Consider the following 20,960-nt stretch of genomic DNA (forward strand, 5'->3'; position numbering starts at 1 on the left):
TCTTGGAATCGTTCTATTTGTATTTATTCAGAAAGGAGTACTTTGTGCTTCTTGGACATGGATATCTATGTCCTTCAATAGGGTTGGGAAGTTTTCTACCACTATTTCTTCAAATATGCCTTCTATGCCTTTTCCCTTCTCTTCTCCTTCTGGAACGTCCATGACACATGTGTTTGAATATGTCTTGCCATCATTTAGCACCCCGAAACCCTGCTCAGTGTTTTACATTCTTTTCTTCATCTGTTCTTTGGTATGTTCACTTTCAGAGGCCATGTCTTCAACCTCACGAGATCCTTTCTTAAGCCTCTTCAAATCTGCTGTTAAATGCCTCCATTATAATTTTAATTACATTTATTGTGCCTTTCATTCCCATAAGATTTGCTATTTTTCTATGTATTCTTTCAAATTCTTCTTTCTGCTCACCCAGTGTCTCCTTAATATCCTTAATCTCTTTAGTCATCTCATGGAATTTATTAAGGAGATTTGTTTGAATATCTATGATTAGTTGTCTCAACTCCTTTATATCATCTGGAGGCTTATCTTGTTCCTTTGACTGGGCCATATCTTCCTGTTTGTTGGTGTGGATTGTAATTTTTTGTTGGTGTCTTGGCGTCTCGCTCACTACATGTATTTATTCTGGGTACAGTTTTTCTCTTTAGTTTAGGGCTTTCTTCCTCTTTTGCCCTTGCTGGTTGTGTAGTAGGAACTGAAGATGTAGTTGATACTGTAAGCTGTGGAAGCTGAAGCTGCCTTTGTTGCCCCAAGAACCAATGAAGCTTCTCTCAGTGTTCTCCTTTGCCTGGGGTAGGGACAGAGCTGCAGCTGTGTGTAATAATCCAGCTCCTGCAGGTCAGACTATCTGTAGTTTCCTGGAGATACTGATGCTGCTTCACGCCCATTCCTCCCCTGTCTGGGGCGATGATGGAGCTGCAGGTGTGGGCAAAATCTATACTGCATAGGTCCAAAATGACCACAGTCGCCCAGGTAGATTGATGTAGCACTAACCCCACCTCCTCCCTGCCAGGGGTGGGGATGGACCCTCTGGACCCTCTAATCCGTGTCTGCTGAATGTGGTACAATTTCCCTGAGAGGCTGAGTAATGTCCCTTCTGCCCTTTAGGTAATGGGGATGGAACCACAGGTGACCAACGGTTAAGTTTGTGTAGGCCCAAAGGGCCTGCCATTGGCCGGAGGCTGAGGGAGCTCCTGGCCCCTCCTGTCCTATTGGGGTTGGGGCTGGAGCCACGGGGCGCCCAACAGTCTTGTCCTTTTAGGCCAAAAGTGCCTGGGGCAATTACTTTTTAAAGTTCCCTGGAAATAAACAAGACAATACAAAAATATAGCAGACACTCTTCAGCTAAATCCTGTGGGCAGGATTCAGCTCTTTCTGGGAAACAGATGAAGGCCTCATTTGGACTGTATCCTGCCCACAGCAGAGGCCATGGGCGAGTGGCCTGCCGTAGTTTGGGGAAGGCCTCGGCCGCTCAGTAGAGTGCCCTCACTCCTGTTGATAATTGGGCTCTCCTAACATTGGAAACAGAAGCTAGACCAGGGGATATTGTCTTCTTGGTAGAGAAGGTCTTACTCAGAACTGTGAAGATTTACTTAATTGTCACAGACTCTGAACAGATAAAATGCTTTGGCTCTCTTTTCTTTTCCCCATAATGGCTATTTGAGGACTTGATATCAGTGATTTTATGTAATGTGCCTAGGTCAGTTAATTAAGCTTTCCTCTCTTTTCTAGATGTAATAGCTCTTAAATTTGCATTTCAGGCTACAGATTGGTGGTGTTCAACTCTGGTTGCATTTTGGAGTCATCTGAGCACTTTGAAAAATTCTGATGCCCAGGCCCCACCCTTAGAGAGATTTTGATTAACTGGCTTAAGGCAGGACCTGAGTATTATAATTTTTAAATTTTCCAGGTGATTCTAAATGTATCCAAAGTTCAGAACCACTGCTAGCTTTATGATGAGACACTTGAAAAAGAAATTCTATTAAAACCAACAACAAAACTGATTTGACAGCACCCTAATCGTTGAATAGTTTATGCAGGAGCTATTCATGACTGTGATTTTTTCTGGGAATTTGTCTACATTTCACAATGTAAGGGATAGAAGTAGAATTTCATGATTCATTACCCTAAAAAGAAGGAGAAAGATGGTTTTCTTTTATACAATGTTTATGTAGTAATAACAGTTCCCAAATTCATATTTTATACTGTTCAAAGCAGACTGCAGTAGGAAATTCAGTCAGCAAAATTGCTAGAGAAAGCTTGTTTTTTCAACTTGCCCATAAAATCTCTAACCTTAAAGCTTTATTTAAAAAAAATAAGCTTTATAGAATTTAGTCCATATAAAATCCTACAAGTGTAACACAATCAGCTGTGATGTTTTTGCAGTTAGGTTACATTTAATTGATTTGGGGAGCAATTCTATGTACATAGACCCAGTGGAAGTTGCTAAATCTCTGTCTTGCCACTTTTGTTCATCTCCTTCAATGAATAGGGTTATTGGGAAGTGGATGTGGCTCAAGTAGTTAGGCTCCCGTCTACCACATGGGAGGTCCAGGGGTCGATACCCCGGGGTTATTAACTTTCATGAAATTGACTACAGGCTAGGAAGAGTCTGGCTTGGCTTCTCTTTTCTTTTTTTTTTTCATTGTATTTTCAGTTTATTTAAGATTGGCTATATTAAAAAATAGCAAATACATATAAAAATTGTGAATGAAAAATGATTTCTAGGATAATTAAAACAAACTTTGTGTATATGAGCTATAAATTCACCGTATTTGATTATTCTGAGCATTATTTAGAGTTTTAACATTGGGTTCGATATGTACTCTACCTTCCAATCTGATATGGTGTCTGGACATCAAGGCTATCTAATTAAACATAAAATTTCAGGGAGAATAAATGCTAGTATTCTTCAAAAATATTCTAAGTGATCAGGTAAAACTTCCTCCTTCTAGTTTATAATGAAAATATTATAGCATTTCTTGCTATTGTAATAGGGGTAATAGTTTTAAAATATTCTTGATTCCCCTGAAAATCATGTTCTTCTTCCAGAAAGCTGAGAGCTGAGAAAGTGAGGCCAAAACGTTTTTCTCCTCTCTCAGGGCCCCACCAAAAGGATCTTGGCCTTCAGCAGCATCGTCCGCCCCCGGGAGCCTGGTCGAGCCCACCGCGCGCAGTTAGAGCCGCGGGGTCTGGCCTGGCGTTTGAGGAAGTGGTTGCCTGGGCTCATGATCCACCTGGCTCCACTTGGTGGAGGGGGCTGGACTATGATGAGTTCTGTGAGTCGGAGTGCTGGCCTCTAATGCTGGTAAAAGACAACATAAAGAATTTAGGAGGGTGGAGCACGCATAGACAAACCTGTGGAGTGCTGGGCAAGGGCGCAGGAGGGCAAGAAGCACAAAAGAAACTAGGCATTTTCAAAGGCATTCTCCTCCAGGGCGTCCTTGGCTGGTATCTGTACCTCTGCCAGAAGGCTGCCATTTGGCAGCTGTGATCCCTTAATAACTGGACCTTGACTGTGACAGCTGTTGGCGCTGGGGGCGGGGAGCGGGACTTCAGTGTGACCTGCGATGGGATCTATTTGAAGCCAAAGCCACAGGGGAAGTAATTGGATTGAGTGGAAATGGAGTTTTAGGATGAACCTGCGTGGGATTTGATTTACTTAATTTAAGGAGACTTGTATTAGAGGTGATCTCATTTAAATGAACGGTGTTTCCCTTTATGCTTCCAATGCCCGGTCTTGATTTAGCAGTGCTCCCTTGGGGATCTGCTCGGCACCTCTCCTTCGGGTCCTCACTGCTGCCTCCTCAAATCAGCCGAGGCCAGTTTACCCCCATTCTTGCCGGGCAAGCGGTTAGGGGGGGCGGCTCCGGCTGTGCTCTCTCGAGCAGTCCTGTGAAATCTGCTTTCTGAGCCTCCTGTGAAATCTGCTTTCTGAGCCTCCTGTGAAATCTGCTTTCTGAGCCTCTGGCTGCTACTGCAGCTCTGCAAGCCTGCCTTCCTAGCACCGAGGCTGTGGCTTCTCAAGGGCACCCAGCGCTCCAGAGGGCAAAAGCCACTGGCTTTGACAACCCAGCAGGAGAGAACTAAATTTCCATTTCCAGAACAAAAATCAGTTCTGTAGTCATTAAGCTACCCAAATCACAAAAACGGAGTAAATGACATCAACGAGCTGCACCTCTTCATAAGCGACGCAGATGGAGGGCACAATGATTGCCCTTGATGTCTTGGTGTTTCTCTCCGTTGAAAGTAGGAAGGGGGCCAGAGCAGTCTGTGCTGGGCGAGAAAATGCCAGGGCGTGGGAAGCAGTCCCAGCTGTGGCTGCGGAGAGGGCCCAGGCAAGCGGAGAGAGGCCGCAGGCCTCCTGGCCCCCTCTCACGCCATTGCTCCCAGCAAAGCAGGAATTACAGAAGTCAGGAAACAATGGATTTCCTGATAGGATACTATGAACACACTTCCACTGCAGGAGGGAATCAGCTTTCTCCCTCTCAGCCAGCAGGGAAAGTCTGAAATTTCTGTCCTCTAGCCCTCTAGCCACCTCATTTCTTTTATTTCTGTGAAATTTTCAGGAAGTCTGGGCCGAGTTCATAGTACACAGATGTGTCATTTTACCTTTCAGTAAAAGCAGTGTTATTGAGGGATGTATTTTTGTATCTATTCAAATGTGATATATTCATAAACATGCATGCACACGTGCACACACACATGAAATATGCGATGTGCTTTGTAGAGTAACAGCCGGCCTTCTCCACTTTTCTTCCCTGATAACTTTGCGCTACGCGAACCCTGAAATCTTGGTTATTGTATTCCCTCAACAGGCAGGCCTGGCAGCAGTGCGGGCAGCGATCACCTCAATAGGCCTTTCCTGGGTAGTGCTTACAGCAAAGGCACCAAGCTCAAATCCTGGGGGCAGAACGAAAATGTAGAAGTTGCATCATCCTCTCAGAGGTTTCTAGTCTCGTGGAGATTAAGCCACAGGTCTAATTCAGAGAAGAAATGCAAAGCAGGTGCTGAGCAATTTCTGCGGGCGGTGAGCTCAGGCCTGGCTCGGACACCTGGACATCTGTGCAAGGGCTGCATTCTGCGCCCGGCTCTGCAGGAGGGGGAGGGTTAGGCCGGTGGTGGTGGACCCGGGGCACCCGGGTGGTGGGAATGGGAGGGTGAAGGCACGGCCTGGGAAAGAGCTGCTCGTGTTCCAGCACGTAAGGGGGCTGTTCGGAACACAAGCCAGGGAGAGGTGAGAGGCACGTTTTCCTGTGAGTCCATTGGTGTGAAGCTAAGGAGTGTGAACTCAGCCAGCCTAAGTGCCCGAGTTCGGGATGACATCAAGCCAACCTTGCCAGGTGGAATTGACCTAGAATCCCACGGTGGGCTCCCCACACGGGCTGCCTCAACTACACCCTGCTGAGCCATGCATCCACATATATGGCCCGGCTGTCCCCCAAGGCTCCGGAGCTCTGTCCTCGGCCGCTGCCACCAGGCGGCAACCCTAATATCCCATCCAGCTCTCGCTGGGACATGTGCTCCTGTCCCACTCTCCTGTCCCCACGCCACTAACTGCTGGCTGGGGCTAGTGAGCAGAGGCAGGGGTGGGACTCAAAGCCAGTGCTTCTGGTTCTTTCCATGCTTCCACTTGTGCCCCCATGGCTCACTTCTCTAATGATGTGTTTGCCACATTAAATGCCCAGACCTCTAAGAGCTAGGAAGGAGGAATTTCATCTCGGTCAGTGCTTCATAAAATTTGTTCTGTGCTTTAGAGACAGTGAAATAGCAGTATCAGAAGGAATATCGATGAAGCGGCCCCTTTAGGCCTGGAATCATGCACATGTTCAGAACAAATGAGCACGCTGAACGCTTCCTTCGACACTGTACAAAGCCCGGCATCTCATTATTAATCTCTTTCAGCTCTTAGTGTGGGTGAAACCGTGACATGCTTAACATCAAAATAAAACAGGTATTACCATTTATAGTTGCAAGAAAAACAAAACAATACACTTAAAAGTCTTTATCAGCAGCCTAAGCTGTCAACTCTCTGGCCCGAACATGTCTTGCCTTCTAATTATGGATTTTAATGCTTTTGACCATCAAAGCATTGACACATCTTTCTAGAAAAGAGCAGGGATTTGGCTTCCTCAAAGTTAAGACAATCACCACAATACCTCAGTGTAGAAACCCTAGTTGCTAAGGAGTGAAAACATCAGGGTAAGAAGAGGCCCGACAACCACTGCCATTTTCTATCTGCTGCGAGTGGAGGGAGAAAGTGGTTTGGCAGATGTTGGAGCCATCAGAGCAACGTTCTGAAAGCAAACCAGGCCCCTCATGATGCCAACCTTGTTTGGCTGACTTTGGGGCTGACCTGCCTTCCCACAGCTGATGTTGAGGGGAACATGGATGCAAACTCCCATGTGAAAGAAACTTCCAATAAAAAAAAAAAATAACAACAAAAAAGAAACTTCCATTTGTTGAGTTCACCAATAAGCATAGGAAGTCCATATCCTCTGCAGCCCTTCCCTCCATCGTGAGCAGAAATGCATGATATCTGCAAGAAAGTTCATTTCCCAACACCGCAAGATTTTGTGTCAGTTACCTAAGAACTTTATAATAGCTAGAAAATTAAATTCAAGCCTAAAGAGTTTTCAGCTTACATTTAGGGACAGCATAAAGAAGAATGAAACTTCACTGAGGTAATTTCACAAAGGCAGTGACTTCTCTGAGTGCTTTATTTGCAGGAGTAAAGGAACATGAACACATTTGTACAAAGTTGTAGAGAGAGAAAAGAGAAGAAATTAAGTTTGTGTCTACATATACCTAGGAATAAATAAGTTGGGGTAAAAAAAAAACAGTTTTACCATCAGATTGCTCAACCAACTTGTCTTGTACAGTAACAACAGATACACATATGCATCATGTTGAGCTGTGCAGGAAGCTACAAGAGCTTGTTATTTCCTTTTTTTTAAAAAAAGGAGAAGCAAATGTGTCTGGCTTACTCAATTTGTCTCTAACTTCAAATTTTTTCTTTTAAGTAAACATGATGGAGATTTGCTGACTCGCAGTCAGTCCCTAAAGCAGCCCATCTCTTCTCCTTCGTTCTTTAAAGACTTAGAAGGGTGCCACCAAGAGAGGGGGCAAATTCCCAGCACTAGCCTTTCAGACACACAAGTAGTAGCATGGTAAATATTTGTGTCTGTTAAATGATAAAAGTCTGTACGCAATCCTAAGCCTTGTGTTATAAAACACTAAACTGAATGATAAAGTCCAGCAATAGTTTTATTTTGTCTGGGGAGGCCTCACTTAGATGCCACCTTGGGCAGCATTTTAGGCCTCCAGCCTCAGTGCACCCAGGACCTTAGGCTTCACAGACCACGGCTCCTATCAAAGCATTTAGGATTGATTGGATTCAGGATCTCTCTCCCCAATCTCTTGAAGGTCTGGAAGACAGGGTCGGTCTTAAGCATTTTGGTTTCAGATTATGAACCAAAGGCTGTGTCAGCCATTCTGTGCACAGGGCTCCAGTTTTTAATTTCATTCCTTTCCATCCAGGTCATGGACATCTGTACTTCCATCTTCAGAATCAGGATTTAAGAAGGACGCTTCCGGCTCGGTCATCTAGAGCAAAGAATACAGGAGATAAGATGACAGAAAGAACAACAGAGTTATTTAAATAATGTAAATGAAATGCCGAAGGAGAGATGGGGAACCACGTCCTGTGTTGCTACCCTGTGAGCTTTCAAAAATGAAAGTCTAATTTATGTGCTTCTCTGCTGAAAACCCTCCAATGCATCAGAGTGTCCTTGGGATAAAGAACAAGGCCCTCTCCGGCTTACCCCCTGCCCCTGCCCTGCCCCATTGGAAACTTTCCCTCTCCTTTGGGGTCTGTCCCCAGTTACCATCACTTTCTCCTACCTCAGGGCCTTTGCTCCTGCTGTTCCTTCTGCCTGAATCATTGCCAGAATCATCGTAGAAGCTGCTACTTTGGCTGCAGACCTCTTTGGTTTGGCCAACCCCAGAGCATTTTCAAGTTTGAAATTGGATGCCTTAAGGCCGGGGGGGCTTCATGCAGTCTGTATTGGATCTTACTCTTTCCAGCAGTCTTACCTCTGCCACATGCAGACATTGGTGTTACCTGCCTGTGTCCCTGAGGGAATCTGAGTTTGCAACCCCTGGGCCAATGAATTCCTGCTAATCCTCCAGCCATCTGCACAAATGTTCTTCCTCAAGGAAGCCTCCACAGCCCCATACTCACAAAACATCCTGCACTTTCCCTTCATAGCATTCATCACAATTGTAATTGTGTAAGTGATTGGTGCGATGAGGTGTTCAAAGTCTCCTTTCTTGGCTAGAATGGACACGATGCAAGAGCAGGAATGCGTCTTTTCCACTACAGTATTCTCAATGCTTAAGATACAGAAGGCACTCAATAATTGAACGGATGGATGAATGGATGGATGGATGGATGATAAAGCTAGAGCATTCCAATACTCATTCCAATAATACAGCTAACTCCCTAAAGTTTTGAAATGAGAATTGTGGGGAAAATGTCTTTCTGGGATTATTTGAGTATAGTCTACACAGTGCATAGACCCTTAACCCCTAGGAAGGGCTCGAATGGTGTAAAGTTTATAAGGCCAGTGATTTCATACTACCTCTACTGTGTGCCAAGAGACAGAAGGAGTGGGGTGACAGGGCTATGAGCTCCCTACAGCTAATTAAACCAGAGCAGCTCTGCTCTTACCTTTACTCACCTTCCATCTTTTATGTCCACATAATGGACTTCTGCGCTAGATTTGTCTGAAAAACCTTTCATCAAGGCAGGGACAATGTCTGTCTTATTGACTATTGTACCAATAGCCCCACTGATGATGCCTGACCCTAAGTGCATGATCGATAAGAATTTTCTGAATGATGTTTTTGTATAGCAATCTACTTGTGGGTGAGGGTGCTATATTGTCAAAGCTGTTATATTTCAGTTGTGTTTCAGAATCAGGAAGTAGAGAAACAGTTCCATTGCAGATGATATTAGCATTCCTTCCTCTGCATCATGAGTGCTTCTTTTATCCATCCATCCATCCATCCCAAATGCAAAACCAAATTTTAAGAAAAGCCTCCAAATTATATTAATCCTGGTCCTTCAAATGCCTTTCAAAAAGTTCTTTTGTCCATGATCCTTCCCAATTCTGCATTATCTTCTGCCTATAGTCACATCCAGAATAATTACCTTCATAAATATTCCTCTTTATTTTCAAATGTGATCAGAATGTGTCCAAGAATGCTCCCCTGAAGTGTTTGATCAGGAAGTCTGATTTATTATTATTATTAGGCCTTGTAATATCTGAAGCAAACTAAAATTAAGTGGACAATTTTCCTTGGTGTTGAGGTAAATTTTTAAAACATATTTTTATTAGAGAAGTTGTGAACTTTCAAAACAATCATGCACATGTGTGGAATTCCCATACAACACCCCTCCACCAACATACTACATTGTTGTGGAACGTTTGTTACAGATTATGAGGTAATATTATCAGACTATTACCACTAACTAAGGTGTATAATATACATTTGGTATATTTTTCTATAACCCAGATTATTAATATAGTACATCTTTGTCATTGATGCAAGAATATTACAGTATTGCTGTTAACTATAATCCATAGGTTACATTGATTGTATTTTCCCATGCTTCTCTATGTTCCCATCTACCTGCAGTAGTGACATATATCTATTCTGGTTTAAAGAAGGACATTCTTACATTTTTACTATTAACCACAATTCGCATCCACCTCTGGATTCACTATGTTATTCAGTCCCTAGATTATTCTCTAGCTTTCTTTCAAATTGACTTTATTTTTTAGAGGTACTGGGGCAAGGGATTGAACCTGGGACCTCATATGTGGGAAGCTGGCACTCAACCACTGAGCTACAGAGGCTCATCCGAGCTGGTTTTTTGCATTTGTTTTGTTGTTAGGAGGTACCAGGGATTGAATCCGGGGCCTCATGTGGGAGGCGGGTATTCAACCGCTTGAGTTACATCCACTTCCCTCTTTCAATTGATTTTTACATCCCTAGACTACACTTTGTAGTCACTATCCCATTTATAAACCATTTGTGTTAGTTCTACTCACTACCATCAACTCCATCCATTTCCCCACTTTTACAGTCAAGCTGATTAAGACTTCTACATACATTAAGCATCAGTACGCCTTCATGTGAAGTATTTTTAATGAGCACTCCCTGCACCAATCCACTTCCATTGCCCTCCAAGTGCCTTCTGCAAGCTCCCTGCCCCAGGGGCAGACTTGCCTGGGCTTGAGGAGTTTTCCAGCTGGGTTTGCCCAATGGGGAGCGCTGGTAGGACCACAGGGAAGGATGGCAATGAGGCAGGTCCTTCGTCTCTGCCTCCCTCGCTGCAGGTGGCCTTGGACTGGCTGCAGAAACGCTACCAGAACTCACAGCTCCTCTTAGGTGCCCCACCAGGCTCTGCTCCTTCTCCCCTTTCAGGCCTAAGAGTTGCGACAACTGCTCTTCCTAGTCCACAGACTCCTGGCTCTTCTTTGTGGTTTCCTGCACACCTGCCTATTCCTCACAAACAGTCCTTTTACTAACCTCTTAGAGCCGGCCAGTGGCCTAGTGCAGGGAGCAGCAGGTGGTGGAGGTGGCAGAAAATACTAGGGGTTTACTCATCGGGGAGATTTCCCCAAAGTTTTGTGTGCTCTTCACTCCTTTTCTTCGTGATTTACAAGGGCTTGCCATGTGCAGGGCAATATGTTTGGACTTAGGAATAAGGGGCAAAACAGGACCGTTTGGAGCAGTGGTCTTAACATCTTTTTCTGGTGTGCTCCCTGAAGTAATTTTGAAATGTGCCCCACTGCATATTTTTGAGTTGACATATAGTTTTTAAATCAAAACGTTAACTAGTCGCAAAAGATGTTAATTTCTAGCCTATGTGATATGGTGACAAATCCATTGCTCTGATGTCAAAATGGAACCTCTGATGCATTTCTTCAAAAAAAAAAGGGAATGTCTTTTCCTAACAAGCCCAATAAATGAACACTTATTAATGTCCTGATTTCCCATAAAGCTCTGATCAGAGAAACAAAGTCACGAGCTTCTCATGCAATGAAGCAGAACTGAAAGAGGACTGCCGGCGTCTTGTGACTCACCCCCTAGCGGCTGGCGAGTCGCTGAGTCATCTGTGGCGCCCTCTCCCCTGTTTCCACGCTGAGCTCAGAGTCACGGAACTTTCAGGTAGGAATTGTTGAATTTCAGACAGGAAGTGGAGGGGATGTCTGCTCCCACCTTCCACTCTCCAGAGCGGACAACCGAGACCTGGAGCAATGAGGTCGCCGGCCAAGGTCACACAACTGGTTGGCCCACCCAGGGTCCTTGGTTCTCACCTGGTGACCTTCTCCTTATTGTATGAAAGGAGATGCCCCGGCCTCTTCAGAAGCCGAAGGCAAAATAAGCCGGAGCACATGACACCAATAGCAATGGCACATGTCGTCAAGTGCTGTGTAAGAAGGAGACAATGTCCCAGATATCGTTTCTTTTCACTTTTCCCTTGTACTTTTGCCATTTTATTTCCTCCACACTCGGCATAAAATTTTTTATTAAAGTTTTAAATTAATTTTGAATTTCTATTTGGGGCAAACTTACCATCTCCCTCTTTGATTTGCGCAGCTAACTTCAATTTCACTGAGAGAAAAAAAATTGTTTCATTTTGCAAAGGTAAGGCCTGGGAGGATTCGTTTTTCATCACTTAATATCCTGAGTCAGACAGAGTGCTTGGCAAGTGGTGTGATCTTTAAAAATAATTTAAAAACGCTCCTTTGAATTAATCAATTCCAGTTCAGTCAAGTGGTTAGAAGCTTACTAGACTTTTTATACGAACAAAATAATTTAATTCTGTCTTGTTTAATTAGTATCAGTAACTTAACAGTTTTCTGGTTTACTAAAAAAATCAATTTGAAAAGTAGTCTATAAACACCTTTTAAAATAACTTTTTTTTTGTAAGTGCTTTTAATCTTGTCTTTAAACACCCTATAGAAATACTTTATTGAGTTACTATTCAAATCGATAGAAGAGATATCAAACATTTTTAGTAACTGTTCCTATTTATGATACAATTTTCTATTAAGAGGAATAAGGGAATTATCAAAAGGAACTAAATTAGGGAACTTTGTAGCTATTACTGTTATTGATATTCAGACTTACTATTTTTATGCAGATGTCTTTGCCAAAGACACACTTTGTCACAAGTCTGTGACATAAAATACTGACTACTGTTTGTTTTGTTCTTAATATTTTTTTATTAGAGAAGTTGTAAGTTTACATAGAAATCATGCAGAAAATGTAGAGTTCCCATATACCCATCCCATTATTAACATTTTGCATTACTTTGGTACATTTACAATTGATGAAAAATATTATTATAATTCTATTAACTATAGTTCATAGTTAACACAAACACTGTGCTGTACCATCCTATGTTGTTGTGCTTTTTTTTTAACATTTTTATTCTAGTAGCATATATACAGCTAAAATTTCCCCCTTTGACCACATTTTATGTATACTTCAATGGTGATAATTACATTCACAATGTTGTGGTACCATCACCACCATCTGTTACCAGTACATTTCCATTACCCCAAACAGAAATTCTAGGACAATTTTTTTTTAATTTTAAATTTTAAAAAGGTTATTTTTTATATCAATGTTACAAGTTGGTCATCATGAGATAACTTTAGTAACAATAAAATATGCTCTAGTTAGGGGTTACACTAATTTTTGTTCATTTCTCAATCTGGAGGGATTTGGGATGATGTAGAACAAATGTTTTTAATTCTACATTTTAGTATGTATGTTTATGTTTTCCCAGGACAATTGAACTTAAAATTTAGGGCTAATGTTTACTGAGAAGCTAGAGTATGCACAAATTTAGAATATAATATGAGTCTTGTACTGGAAGTTCCTCACTAAATGAAAACCTAAACTAACAAAAAATTGTATGGAGTGGCATTTATACTGCAAATATGTTTGTTACAAAATAGGAGTGTCTTTTTACTGTTACAAAAGATTATTGGAAGAAGCTGTGGCTCAATCAATTGGGCTCCCATCTACCATATGGGAGGCCCTGGGTTTGTGTCCCAGGGCCTCCTTGTAAAGGCAAGCTGGCCCAAGCACGCGGAGAGCTGACGGCCCATGCGCCTTGCGGAGAGCTGGCACAGCAAGATGATGCAGCAAAGGGAGACAAGCAGATACAGAAACAAACAAACAAACATGCAGCGAACGGACACGGATGAGACAGCAAAGAATGGAACAAGTCGCAAGGGAGGGGGAGATAAATAAATCTTAAAAAAAAAAAGATTATTGATTTTGAAAATCCTTTTAAGCATAATGTTTGACGAAAGTGAGGGGCACCTGTATTTATTTATTATTTATTAAAAAAAAATAGGTAGCTTAGTCCTCCACAGGGTTCTGTCCTCCAGAGCACTCACCTTGATGGTGTTTTTGCCCTAACTGCAAGCCTATGTGCCCCTGCTCAGATTATTTTCTGGATGAGTGCAAGTTTTTCGCCTCCACCCCAAACACAATTCCAGCTTCTTTGCAGAGCCAATATTTGGTGCAAGAGCTCAGCAAAACAAAAGGACAAAGGGACCATCTCTGCTCGGTCCCCACACTTCAGCCCCCATCAAAAAATGGCAGAAGCTTTGAAGTTACACAGATTTTCATTAAAATCTTCAAAAGTGAAGAGGGCTGCCCGGTCCACACAAACTAAAAATGGAAAGGAAAAGGTAGTCTTCTTTGGTACAGAGTATTTTTTCCTGTGGGAGTCTGGGAGGGTGGAAGAGTTCAGTTACACTGTAGTTACATTGTACTCATTACTGTGAAATCTGCTTCATGTGAAATTTAATGAAGCCATGTTTATAAGCTATTTTAACATCACAGTAATATTATGAGCTGAGCTACTCTTTCAAATTTATATCCATATTGCAGTTCCAAAGTCTAACTCTCGGGTGTAGGACTAGTGTATTTAAACTTGTGCTGGAGCTGACTTGCCAAAGCTGATTGTTAACTTTTCAAGAATATTGTGAGTCAGTTGTTAAACCCAGCCATGATTAAAAGTCAAATGATATAAACTTACAATATTTAATTAAACTAAAAAGAAAGGTATAAACACTCACTATATTCTACTATTACCCTTGCACTTGAGGTTATTTGTGTCTGTTGTATCTGTTTTAGGATAGCCTGAGAAAATCCAGGATGCCTAGTTAAATCTGAATTTAAAATAAACAAAACTTTAGTATGGAGCAAATGCTATATAATGGTGTAGTTCAATACTTCTTTCTTCCCTCCTTCCCTCCCTCCTTCCGTTTTGAAGGAAATATGTTTTTCTCAACATTAGGGATCTCCTTCATGACTATAAACACATTTTTAAAATCCCTTATGTATTGTCTCTATAGAAATCTGATGAGATCTCTGTACCTGCCAGTATATTCTTTCTTTTCGTATACCTGTATCTTTTAAGATTACACTGGAATGGAAACTTGTTGGGAGAAGATTAACTTGGATAACCAGTTAATCAGTGGACAGATGATGTTTAAGAAATGCTGTGGCTTCTTTGCCCAAAGTCATCTCCACAGCTACGTGCATGCTACTTGTCACCACCATGATGTCTGCCTTAGGGCAGCAAGGTACATACAATTGCTTACAGGTCAATTCATTGAAAAGATTTCCCTTTGAATTAAATGGGTGAAGTGAAAGAATGGATCAATGAATCATTTCAGGAGCCAGTCACTGGGTGATGGAGGTCAGTGAGGTTGGAAAGCTGATGAATGAACCGGAGCCCAGGGAGGGCTGGTAGTATTAGGTATCTGGTTGCCCCATTTTAATCATTTATGTGTACTCTATTTTTCATAGAGAGAGGTACAGCGCTAGCAGCTCCCAGCTCAAGCCCATCATATTACACAACAGAGGTAAGCAGTCCCAGCACAGCTCAGTCCAAATAGTGCTTTTCACTAGAAAATGTGAAAGCCAGTGTAATTTCCTTAAAATATGCAATGGGCACAGAAAATTACTCTAGCTGAATTTACCTGCCTCTCATTTGTCTTCTCTTTAGTTTTTTGTATTTCAAAAATTATAACATCAACCAGTTAAGAGCATGGGCAGTTGTTTTCTTAAGGCAGGTGTAAGCTTCTTCATACCCTCTCACTTATTACTGGCTAAGCAAGACAGAATTGGAGAAATGTTCATATTTTTGTCATGCTAGTTTTATTCCACCAAATGGGATACTAAATATTGTCTCCATACACCACCTATTTTATAAAATGAATTGGAATGAACTCTAACCTAAGAAAAACTGGTTATTTTGAATTTTGAATGAGTAAAATAATTATCTGAATTGGTCCATTATTTTAAAAAATGGGTCTAGATATAACCTAACACTTAATTTCCAGTGGTCACTACAGCAGGAATTCTTTAGCACCCATAATAGTAGTAGGTTCAAACCCAAAGAAAACAAATATGGAGACTTCTTTTAGTAAATTCCAACTTTAGTAGATTATTACATCTCTTCTCCCAATATAACCTTCAGCTTCCAGATTATTTTGATGCTGCCCTAACTCATTTAGAAGGATGAGTCCTTTCAAGAATGGGACATAACCTTTATCTATACATAGACAGGACCAACCCAAACACTTAACACTGGACTTTAAGAAATTATGCTTTGGGATGTGGAAGGGAAAGATGAGGGGAAAAGGTACAAAAAAGGCACATAGGTCGAGCTGGAAATGGTTTGCGATCACAGCCAACGCTGACCTTCTGTCCAGGCCTCCAAACTTCCCCTGAGCCTGGAAGCCTGTGATTTGAGGGTACCACCTGGACTTGGAGTGCTGGGAAGGGTTCAGGCCCCAAGACTCTTTGGATTGAGCTCAACTTTAACAGTTAATTGTATTTTGCTTTTATCTGGCATTGTATACGTCATCTAACTCTTTTGTGTAATAACTAAAATGTACTGAAGAGTGAACGTGGCATTTTCTCATTTAGTGCTCACAGCAATTGCAAATCCTAATTTTACAAACAAAGGCAGTGTGGCACAGAGAAGATGCGGTTTGCTTTTTAGCTGCCCTGCCATTCTGTATCAAGGTGGCATCTGACAAGCCAGCAAAGCACACACAGATACTAGCCTGCTTACTCTACTGTAGATCAGCTGATGATCAGAGAGACTGAGGAATTTGCTCAAGGTCACACAGTAGTAAAGAGTAAAGCTTGGGCACATAGTGTGCCTGGCACATAGAACATGCTAGACATCACAGTAAATGCTTTATGCATAAATGGTTGCAAATATCCACTGTTATGGGAAGAATTGTGACCCCAAAGAGATAGGATAGATAGATAGGTGACCTTATTTGGAAATACAGACATAACTCGTTTTGTTGTCCTTCACTTTATTGTACTTCATAGATACTGCATTTTTTACAAATCGAAGGTTTGCGGCAAGTCCTGAGTTGAGCAGTTCTACTGGTGCCAATTTTCCAACAGCATGTGCTCACTTTGTGTCTCTGTGTCATATCTTAGTTCAGGAATATACATTGTGTTCTTTTGACTTAATGCTATTGCACACTTAATAGTCTACAGTAGAGTACAAACATGACTTTTATATGCAGTAGGAAACCAAAAATTTCACGTGACTCGCTTTATGGCCATATTTGCTTTATTGCAGTGTTCTAGAATGGAACCTGCAATATCTGAGTGTGCTGTAGGGTCATGGCTGATGGAATTAGTTCAAACGAGGTTATGCTGGAGGGAGGCAAGCCCCTAAGCCAGTATGAACGGTGTCCCTGTAAGAAGAGGAGAAGGGACCCAGATGCAGAGAGGAGAAGCCGTGGGAAGATGGAGGCAGAGCCTGGAGTGGGGCAGCTACAGGCCAAGGAGCCTCAAGGACCACCGCCGCCACCACAGGCTAGAAGAGGTGGGGAAGGCTTCTTCCCTGCAGGGTTCAGAGGGAGCTCGGCCCTACCGACACCCTGGCTTTGGACTTCAGCCTCAGAACTGGGAGACTGTAAGTTCCCGTTGTTTTGAGCCCCTCTGCCGTGCTCTGTTACTGCAGCCCGGGAGAAGGAAAGCGTGACAGCATCTGCAAGGCAAGGGCGGCTGCTACCCGGGAGGCAGGAGCGACGTTTCCCGCCGTCCTTGGGTCAGCGGGGGACGGCCAGTGGACCAGGGGACGAGTATCTGTTCGGTTCACCTGCGCACTGCCTTCTGTGGGGCTTGTGAAACAGAGCACGCCGTGAAAGCAGGAGGGGGGGGGTGCTTCTCAGGTGGTCACAGAAATGACATTCTGCTGGAAGGGAGCCCCAGCTGCTTCGATTTTGCGCTGAAGATTAGAATCACAACCTGCCCAGGGCTCAGAGGCTCAGCCTCACACAGATGCAGGTGCTACAACAGGCAGCTGGCGGAATGCACTGGATGCACAGAAAACCGGCCTGCGTGCCGGCAGGCTCTCACTCATTGGGTGCTCCTGAGCCATTCACTTCACCAAAGACCAGAGAGGCTTCACCAAGACAAAGAGGCTTCCCGCCCTGAAGCTCTAGAGTATAAATCCTATAGGTGTGACAAATCCCAAAAACCATTTCTGCGGTCTCATTTTAGCCTCCCCTTAGGAAACTGGACGCTTCAAACAGTTCCCTTCACACTCTCTTACTGTCAGGGCGTGATAGAGTATAATAATGGCAGGTGGGTCAACTATGCCCTTAGGATTTATTCTAATTACTAAACAAACAAACAACAAAATCTCTGACAGCTCTTGCGACTTTGGAGGACTGGCCAATGAATTGGATCCAGGAAAGCCTGGCAGGATCAGGTTTTAATCATTTATGTATGATGGCTTTAATCATTTATGTGAGCCCACAGGTGATGCACAGTATATATATTTTAAGAGTCATTTAAGTAAGGAATGGATGGGGGTGGAGGAACCAAATAGTTCAATAGAACATATGTTTGTTTTGATTCCCCCAAAATCCAGGTGACCTTCATCAGGACATTGTTAGGAAAATAATACCAGGCCAGACCTTTTAATTTGTGCTGGTGGACTGGGTCACTGCAGTAGAACAGGAGATAGAGTTTAGTGATGGCTTCTTTTTGTCCACTGGTAGGTTCTCTTGATTTCCTCTTCTTTGTTTTTATTTAGATTGGGGAGCTATCTTGGACTAAATGGTATTGTTGGCTCTGCAGTGATTCTCAATCTCATGCTTCCTGACTGCGTGCAAAGTGCTCATCTTCTAAAATGCAGTGCTGGTCCCAATAAATGGAAGAGTCCGGAAGGATAAATTGAGGTAATGCTTAGCTTATCTATGAGTGAAAACTGCCTGGGAACTTCACTTTCAGACTGACTGAGGAACAGGACTAGCAGTTCATCTGATGAGCCAGTGTTTTGCAAACTTTTTTGGCTGTGACCCACAATAAGAAATCAGTATTTATCATAAGCTGGTGTATATGCCTATCTGAAGAAAAACGCCATTAAATAATATTTTTTTCTATGCGTGATGAACTCTTTTTTAAAAAACTTCAATGGGATTTTAATTTAAAAAATGCTGATTGCAATTTGCCATATGATTCATGACCCATGGATAGGTGGTAGCGTGCAGTTTTAAAAGTAGTGTTAGGTGGCGGACTTGGCCCAGTGGTTAGGGCGTCCGCCAACCACATGGGAGGTCTGCAGTTCAAACCCTAGGCCACCTTGACCCGTGTGGAGCTGGCCCATGTGCAGTGCTAATGTGAGCAAGGAGTGCCCTGCCATGCAGGGGTGGCTCCGCGTAGGGGAGCCCCACGCGCAAGGAGTGCGCCCCGTAAGGACAGCTGCCCAGTGCAAAAGAAAGTGCAGCCTCCCCAGGAATAGTGCCACACACACGGAGAGCTGACACAACAAGATGATGCAACAAAAAGAAACACAGATTCCCATGCCGCTGACAACAACAGAAGCGGACAAAGAAGACAATGCAGCAAATAGACACAGAGAACAGACAACCCAGGTGGGGGGGTGGGGCAGGGAAGGGGAGAGAAATAAATAAATAAATCTTTAAAAAAATAAAAGTAGTGTTAGAAGCCAATTACATACTAATCAAGCCTACACATATACACACACATATATATAATTATTTGACTTTCAGAAAAGGTGCATCCAAGTATCAGTAAGTCAGGTTATAATAGAGCAGCACTACTGTGAAAATATTTGCTTTTAAATATTCTCAGTGATATTGATCGCTTTTTATGATAGTCAATGAATGCTTATGCCGCGAGCTGCTGTGGCCTCTTGCAAAAACCGTCCTCTGCTCTCTGACATCAGTGACTTCCTCAGGGTCCAGTGTGTCTGCTGAGAGTCTCTGGCTGGCACCCCGGCCCCCAGCAGTGCGCGCCCCTCCCCCATGGGGCTTGGGGACTTGAAATGAAGCGGGGAGGGGGTTGGCAGTGTGTTCACAAGCTCCACCGTGACTGACAGGCTCTGGGCTGGGAGGGCGAAATGTCCTCAGCAGGTTCCATGGCTGAGCCCCCTGCTGCAGCTCGCCCAAAGAATCTCCTCAATCGCTGGTTCTTGTTTTCCTTTAGTGGACAGAACCGCTGTGCCTGTTGTCGTGGTCAAGGCTCCTGATCGCTACAGGAATTATCTCACATGACGATGGGGGGAGTGGGGAGGCAAGTCCAAATTCTGCAGGGCAGGCTGCAGGCTGGGGGCTCTGATGGAGGTTTTGGTGAATTCCCCAGGGGAAGCTGGCTGACTAGGGTAAACAGGGAAATTCTCCCTTCTGACAACTGGAATCATCACTTCCGCTTTTAAGACCTTCAACTGGCTGGATGAGACCTCCCCGCGTGCACTACTCACGGCAGCTGTGCCACCCCCTCCTTTTTCCATCTTGTTTAAACTATCTGAATGGCTTCTGATTGCATCTAGAATAAAGGCAAAACTCTGCCTGGGAGGCTACAAGGTGCCTATGATGTGGGGCTGCCCCCTCTCCACCTTCATCTCTTGCCATCCATCACCTCCTCTCCCACTTTGGTTGCCCAGGCCTCCTCTCAGCCACTCCTGCTCCATGTGCTTTCTCTGGCCACAGGGCTTTTGCACAACCTTTCCCATCTGCCTAGAACTGGGACTGCCAAACTTTGAAGGGAATGGCCTAGATAGTAAATATTTTAGGTACTGCCAACTATCTGGTCTCTGTGGCAATGAAGGACTCTGCCATTGTAGGGCAAAGGCAGTCAAAAGTGATTTGTAGACATGTGCACGTCAAGCTTTTGTACAACCCTATACATGCTTTAACGCAGCTCAAATATCCGTTCCCCAAGGAAGCCTTCGGTGATAGCCCTGCTAGGTCAAATCCTTCTATTATACATTCTCATGTATTAACACCTTCGTGGCAATTGTCACATTGGAGATTTTAAACTGCCTGCTAGTGATCAGGAGGAACTTGAAAGCCTCTTGCTCATTCATTATTTATGTGTAATAAATGGGCACCTCGGATTTGTTGGATGGTGACAGAGGAAAAAAGGCCATTGTTCTAACCCCTGTGATTTAAAATAATGTATTCACCCCTTTGTTCAATTGATTAATTTTTAAAAAAGATTTATTTATTTATTAATGTCTCTCCCCTTCCCCGCCCCCCCGCCCCAGTTGTCTGTTCTCTGTGTCTATTTGCTACGTCTTCTTTGTCCGCTTCTGTTGTTGTCAGCAGTGTGAATCTGTGTTTCTTTTTGTTGCGTCATCTTGTTGTGTCAGCTCTCCATGTGTGTGGCACTATTCCTGGGCAGGCTGCACTTTCTTTCGCGCTGGGCGGCTGTCCTTACGGGGCGCACTCCTTGCGCGTGGGGCTCCCCTACGCGGGGGACACCCCTGCGTGGCACTGCACTCCTTGCGCGCATCAGCACTGCGCATGGGCCAGCTCCACACGGGTCAAGGAGGCCCG

At 43.5% G+C, this 20,960-nt stretch overlaps 1 long non-coding RNA gene across 1 annotated transcript in view; it reads left to right on the plus strand.

The window, feature by feature from the left end:
* The window catches only part of LOC131280463 (uncharacterized), a 69,948-nt gene that overhangs the window by 44,707 nt on the left and 4,281 nt on the right, over positions 1 to 20,960 (plus strand). The window contains exon 2 of the long non-coding RNA XR_009188068.1: positions 18,194 to 18,338. This is a non-coding gene — a long non-coding RNA (uncharacterized lncRNA). The remainder of the gene's footprint in view (positions 1 to 18,193; positions 18,339 to 20,960) is intronic.

Source organism: Dasypus novemcinctus, chromosome 11, assembly GCF_030445035.2.
Source record: "Dasypus novemcinctus isolate mDasNov1 chromosome 11, mDasNov1.1.hap2, whole genome shotgun sequence".
Lineage (NCBI taxonomy): Eukaryota > Metazoa > Chordata > Mammalia > Cingulata > Dasypodidae > Dasypus > Dasypus novemcinctus.